The sequence below is a fragment of the Apium graveolens genome, unplaced genomic scaffold, assembly GCF_009905375.1.
Source record: "Apium graveolens cultivar Ventura unplaced genomic scaffold, ASM990537v1 ctg2981, whole genome shotgun sequence".
Classification (NCBI taxonomy): Eukaryota; Viridiplantae; Streptophyta; class Magnoliopsida; order Apiales; family Apiaceae; genus Apium; species Apium graveolens.
In genome coordinates, this window is record NW_027417883.1 from 11,489 (window position 1) to 18,174 (window position 6,686).

General features: G+C 41.7%; 1 non-coding gene across 1 annotated transcript; it reads right to left on the reverse strand.

Moving 5' to 3' along the window:
* Positions 1 to 2,104: 2,104 nt before the first annotated feature.
* LOC141700852 (small nucleolar RNA R71) lies at positions 2,105 to 2,211 on the reverse strand. The gene has a single exon (XR_012566549.1). It is a non-coding gene; the product is annotated as a small nucleolar RNA R71 (small nucleolar RNA).
* Positions 2,212 to 6,686: the final 4,475 nt, after the last annotated feature.

A 6,686-nucleotide genomic window follows, 5' to 3' on the forward strand; every position in this document is an offset into this window, starting at 1 on the left:
ACCACTTAGAACGTCTTAAAATGGCTTAAATTGGTGTCTTGAAATCAAGTATTTTGTGTATTTGATGCGTTTTTCTAGTGTTTATGCATTTCAGGGTATTAGTTGCATTTCGGGGGAGGAATCATCAAGAATAAGCCTTGGCATGTGTTCACCATTGCGAGAGGAAAGGAATGGGCAGATTACGGCGAAGAAACGGAGCAAACCTGGATTTTTTCCAGTAGAGGCCTGCGCGCCCGCGCAGAAATGCTGAGCGGCCGCGCAGCAACCTGCGCGCCCGCGCAGCTATGCTGAGCGGCCGCGCAGGGTCGGAGAAAAAGATAAATTATTTTAGACTTCTACTTCTGTTTGGCTTCCAACTTCTATGTAATCTGAGTTTTATGGGACTATTATATAGGTAGATTTGAGACGTTTTCATGGAGAGTATTAAGGGGATTATGTTTTAGATTGTGTTTTACGCAAGAAGCGAAGGAGATAAGGAAGAAGACCGATTTAGCACACTGCAACGAAGAGGAAGCATATATTCTTGTGATTCTTGTTTCGTTGTAACGTTGGATGCTAGTTTTCTTGCTTTGACTTATTTACTCTTGTGACGTACTCTGTTTTAATATAATTGGTTTAGTTATTATTTTCTTGTGTTTGTTTGTCATGATTTCATATGAACCCATGATGGCGATAAGTTCTATTATGGGCTAATTGTGATCATGGGGTTGCAACGGATTTATTATGGAATTCTTTAGTTAATTATTTAATACTTTAGTGTGAGATGATTGTATGATATCTAGTATTGGTTGTGCGTATTCGTCTTATGTGCGTCGCGAACATATAAGATAGGGTGTTAATCTCTTGTGAAGCGACGGTGGATCTTGAGATTTAGAACTTGCCATGCTAGCATAGTTTCATGTACGTTGTGCGTGATTAGTGGGTAACTCTAACAGTTTTATTTGCCCTATGTAATCAAAAGGAATAACTTGTGCTTAAATCGTTGTGTTGTCAATTTCTGTAGACATATAGGAACTCAACATAATTGATGACTATTCAACTTCTATCTTAATTGTGGATGCTTGGTAGAATGGTATTAGTAAAATGAAAGTTGGCTTTTATCAGTTTCGTGTTATTCGATTAATATCATCACTGTCACATGCTATAACAATGGCTATAGAAGGAAGTAATAATGAAGTTGTGATCTCATGAGTGTTTTATTATTGATAAATTGAAGTGTTAGTTAAGTGGTTAATTAAGTAGTTAATTATAGTTAATATTTAATCAACAATTTTAAGTGTTATTATCTTAACATTGAGAAGTAATCATACATTGGTGAGTGAGTTTAATTAGACAATAATTTAATCTGAGTCTCTGAGGGAACGAACTAGAAAGTATTCTATATTATTTGCGAACGCGTATACTTGCGTGAATATTAGTGCGTGTTTTCGCCCTAACAAGTTTTTGGCGCCGCTGCCGGGGACTCGGCGTATTTGTTTAGTTTATGTACTTACCATCATTGGTCATTAGGACTCAGTGATTAGGACGTAGTAGTTACTTACTCTTTTCGGTTGTGTTTCAGGTACTTTAGCAAGCGTTTATGCAAACTCGTTCTCGTGCTCGCAAGAGGACTTTAGATACAGCTGAGGAGACAGATGAAGTTTTTGATATTACGGAGAAGTTAGATTTTGAGGATTCGGATTCAGGAACTGAGCAGAAAGAACCAGTAAACATGGGAGATCGTATTGTTCAAGCTGATCCAGCTCTTATGGATTTTTCCCGGCCTAAAATTGATGACATTCAGTCAAGCATCCTTCATCCGGCTATTCAAGCTAACACCTTTGAAATCAAGCCGGACACTATTCAGATGGTGCAGAATTCTGTTTCTTTTGGAGGAACGGCAACTGAAGACCCCAACATGCACATAAGGAATTTTGTCGAGATCTGCAGCACTTTTAAGTATAATGGCGTGACTGATGAGGCTATCAAGTTGAGGCTTTTCCCCTTCTCACTGAGGGATAAGGCTAAAGACTGGTTACATTCTGAACCAGCAGGGTCCATCACTACGTGGCAAGATCTTGCGCAAAAGTTTCTGGTGAAGTTTTATCCAATGGCAAAGACTGCTGCTATGAGGAGTGCTCTTACTCAGTTTGCGCAGCAACCTACAGAATCTATGTGCGAGGCTTGGGAACGCTACAAGGAAATGTTGAGAAAATGTCCACATCATGGAATGCCGGATTGGATGGTGATCACTGGTTTTTATAATGGTTTGGGGGCCCAATCTCGGCCCATGCTCGATGCAGCAGCTGGAGGAGCCTTATGGGCTAAAAGCTATACTGAGGCGTATAATCTTATAGAGACGATGGCTGCAAATGAGCATCAAAACCCAACTCAGAGGATGACGTCAGGCAAGGTAGCAGGTATTCTGGAAGTTGATGCAGCCACCGCTATTGCAGCCCAGCTCCAAGCGCTATCAATGAAGGTTGATTCTCTGGCTACATATGGAGTTAATCAAATAGCTATGATTTGTGAGCTTTGTGCAGGTTCTCATGCTACAGATCAGTGTTCTCTTGTCAACGAATCTGCGCAGTATGTGAATAATTATCAGCGACAACAGCAGTCTGTGCCAGCGACCTATCATCCTAATAACAGAAATCATCCAAATTTTAGCTGGGGGAATAATCAGAATGCTATTCAGCCACCATATCAGCAAGGAGTGAGTAAACAGTTTAACCCACCTGGATTCCAGCAACCACAGCAGTATGCTACAAGGCAATCATATCCTCAACAGGGAAGTGCAGCTGCACCTACTAGTGCTGATTTTGAGGAACTTAAGCTGTTGTGCAAGAGTCAGGCGGTTTCTATCAAGACCTTGGAAAATCAAATCGGTCAATTAGTCAATGCAGTGCTCAATCGTCAACCTGGCACTCTTCCCAGTGACACGGAAGTACCAGGCAGGAAGGAAGCTAAAGAGCAAGTCAAGGCTATTACCTTAAGGTCTGGAAAAGTAGCTGAGGCTGAAAAGGCAAAAGAAGTAGAAGCTGAAATTAGAGAAGAAGAATCTAAGCAAAAGGAGAAAGCGGCGGAACCAAGGAAGACTACTGTTGAACACACTCTGCCTGAGGCTAATACAGGGGAGAAACAGCTCTATCCTCCACCACCTTTTCCTAAGAGATTGCAGCAACAAAAGCTGGATAGACAGTTCGGGAAGTTTCTGGAGGTGTTCAAGAAACTTCACATCAATATACCTTTCGCTGAGGCTCTGGAACAAATGCCTAGTTATGCGAAGTTTATGAAGACTATTCTTGCAAGGAAGGTGAAACTGGATGACCTTGAAACCGTTGCTCCCACGGAAGAATGCAGCGCTGTTCAGCAGCAAAAGTTACCACCAAAACTGAAAGATCCAGGAAGCTTCACCATTCCTTGCACCATTGGCAATCTAACTTTTGACAAGTGCCTTTGTGATTTGGGAGCAAGCATTAATCTGATGCCGTTGTCGATCTTTAAAAAGCTGGATCTGCCTGATCCAAAACCCACATACATGTCGCTACAATTGGCTTACCGTTCCATTACTTACCCAAGGGGCATAGTTGAGGATGTGCTCGTCAAGGTGGATAAGCTCTTCTTTCCAGCAGATTTTGCTATTCTGGATTTTGAGGAAGATAAGAAGATTCCCATAATCTTGGGAAGGCCTTTCTTGGCTACTGGCCGTACCTTGATAGATGTGCAAAAAGGTGAACTTACTATGCGGGTCCAAGATCAGGATGTGACCTTCAATGTATTCAAGGCAATGAAATTCCCTACAGAAGATGAGGAGTGCTTAAAAGTGGATGTGATTGATACTGCGGTTACTTCGGAACTCGATCACATGCTAATGTCTGATGCATTGGAAAAGGCCTTAGTGGGGGATTTTGACAGCGATGATGAAGATAACAACGAGCAATTACAATATCTGAATGCTTCTCCATGGAAGCGAAAGCTGGACATACCATTTGAATCTCTTGGTACTTCTGACCTTAAGAATGCTGAAGGGAAGCTCAAACCATCAATAGAGGAAGCACCTACCTTGGAGCTCAAGCCATTACCTGAACACTTGAGGTATGCTTTTTTAGGTGATTCATCTACGTTACCTGTTATTATTTCATCTGACCTTTCAGGTAGTGAGGAAGACAAGCTCTTAAGGATTTTGAGAGAATTCAAATCGGCTATAGGATGGACCATAGCAGACATCAAGGGGATAAGTCCTTCATATTGTATGCATAAAATTCTGCTAGAGGAAGGTAGTAAGCCAACTGTGGAACAGCAGTGAAGACTGAACCCCATCATGAAGGAGGTGGTGAAGAAAGAAATTCTGAAATGGCTAGATGCAGGCATCATTTATCCTATTTCTGACAGCTCGTGGGTGAGCCCCGTACAATGTGTACCTAAGAAGGGAGGTATCACTGTGGTCGCAAATGAAAAGAATGAGCTCATCCCTACTCGAACAGTTACAGGATGGAGAGTATGCATGGATTATAGAAAATTGAACAAAGCCACAAGGAAGGATCACTTCCCCCTTCTATTTATTGATCAAATGCTTGACAGATTAGCGGGTCATGAGTATTTTTATCTTCTGGATGGTTATTCCGGGTATAATCAGATTTGTATTGCACCAGAGGATCAGGAAAAGACTACCTTCACTTGTCCATTTGGTACATTTGCTTTTCGCAGAGTTTCGTTTGGGTTATGTGGCGCCCCGGCCACTTTTCAGAGATGTATGATGGCTATATTCTCTGACATGATTGGAAATAACGTCGAAGTGTTCATGGATGACTTCTCCGTCTTTGGACACTCATATGATGAATGTTTGAATAATCTGTGCGTCGTACTCAAAAGATGCGTGGAAACTAATTTGGTGCTTAATTGGGAGAAATGTCATTTTATGGTGCGTAAAGGCATTATCCTTGGGCATAAGGTCTCTAGCAAGGGTCTGGAGGTGGACAGGGCCAAGGTGGGAGTCATTGAAAATCTTCCCCCACTAATTCTGTGAAAGGAATCCGTAGTTTTCTTGGTCATGCGGGTTTTTATCGGCGATTCATCAAGGACTTTTCAAAGATATCTAAACTGTTGTGCAATTTGCTTGAAAAAGATGTGCCGTTCAAATTTGATGATGATTGTTTGGCAGCATTCGAGACTCTCAAGAAGAGTTTGATCACTGCACCAGTTATTACAGCACCAGATTGGACAGAACCGTTTGAGATGATGTGTGATGCGAGTGATTATGCGGTAGGTGCAGTTCTGGGACAGCGCAAGAAAAATCTCTTCCATGTGGTCTACTATGCGAGTAAGACTTTAAATGGTGCCCAATTGAACTACACCACTACTGAGAAGGAGCTTTTGGCTATAGTCTTTGGCTTTGAGAAATTTTGATCTTATCTGCTTGGTACGAAAGTAACAGTATTCACTGATCATGCAGCTATTCGCTATCTGGTTTCTAAGAAGGATTCGAAGCCGAGACTCATTCGTTGGGTGCTTTTACTTCAGGAATTTGAGTTAGAGATCAAAGATAGAAAAGGTTCTGAGAATCAAGTAGCTGACCATCTCTCTAGGTTGGAGAATCCCGATTCTACTTCACAAGATAGGACGTTAATCAATGAATCTTTTCCGGATGAGCAGTTGTTTGCAATTCAGGAGGAAGAACCATGGTTTGCAGATATTGTAAACTATCTCGTCAGTAATATAATGCCTCCTAATTTGACACCCGCTCAAAAGAAGAAGTTTCTGCATGAGGTGAAGTGGTATATGTGGGATGAACCATATTTGTTTAGACAGGGAGCTGACCAGATCATCAGGAGATGTATCCCATTCTGTGAGACGGAGGGGATATTACGAGACTGTCATTCCACGGTTTATGGTGGACACTATGGAGGTGAGAAGACGGCAGCTCGTATTCTGCAAGCAGGTTTTTCTGGCCTACTTTGTTCAAGGATGCTCATCAGTTTGTTTTAAGGTGTGATCGTTGCCAAAGAGTGGGAAATTTGTTAAGGAAGGATGAGATGCCATTAAATGTGATGCTTGAAGTCGAGGTCTTTGATGTGTGGGGAATCGATTTCATGGGGCCTTTTATCTCGTCTTGCAATAATCAGTACATCTTGCTGGCAGTCGATTATGTCTCAAAATGGGTCGAAGTTAAAGCTTTACCGACAAATGATGCAAAGGCAGTACTAAATTTTCTTCATAAGCAAATTTTCACAAGGTTTGGAACACCTCGGGTAATCATAAGTGATGAAGGATCGCATTTTTGCAACCGTAAGTTCACTTCTATGATGCAGCATTATAATGTGAATCATCGAGTAGCTACTGCCTATCATCCGCAAACAAATGGTCAAGCGGAAGTGTCTAACAGAGAGATAAAGCGTATTCTAGAGAAGGTTGTTTGTCCGTCAAGGAAGGATTGGTCTTTAAAGCTCGATGAAGCTGTTTGGGCTTACAGAACAACATACAAAACTCCACTTGGGATGTCACCGTTTCAGTTGGTGTACGGTAAGGGATGTCATCTACCGGCGGAGCTTGAGCATAAGGCCTACTGGGCATTGAAGAAATTGAACCTGGATTTAGATGCAGCTGGTAAGAAAAGAATGCTTCAGCTTAATGAACTTGATGAATTTCGACTTCAAGCATACGAGAATAACAAAATGTATAAGGAAAAGGTGAAGAGGTGGCACGAT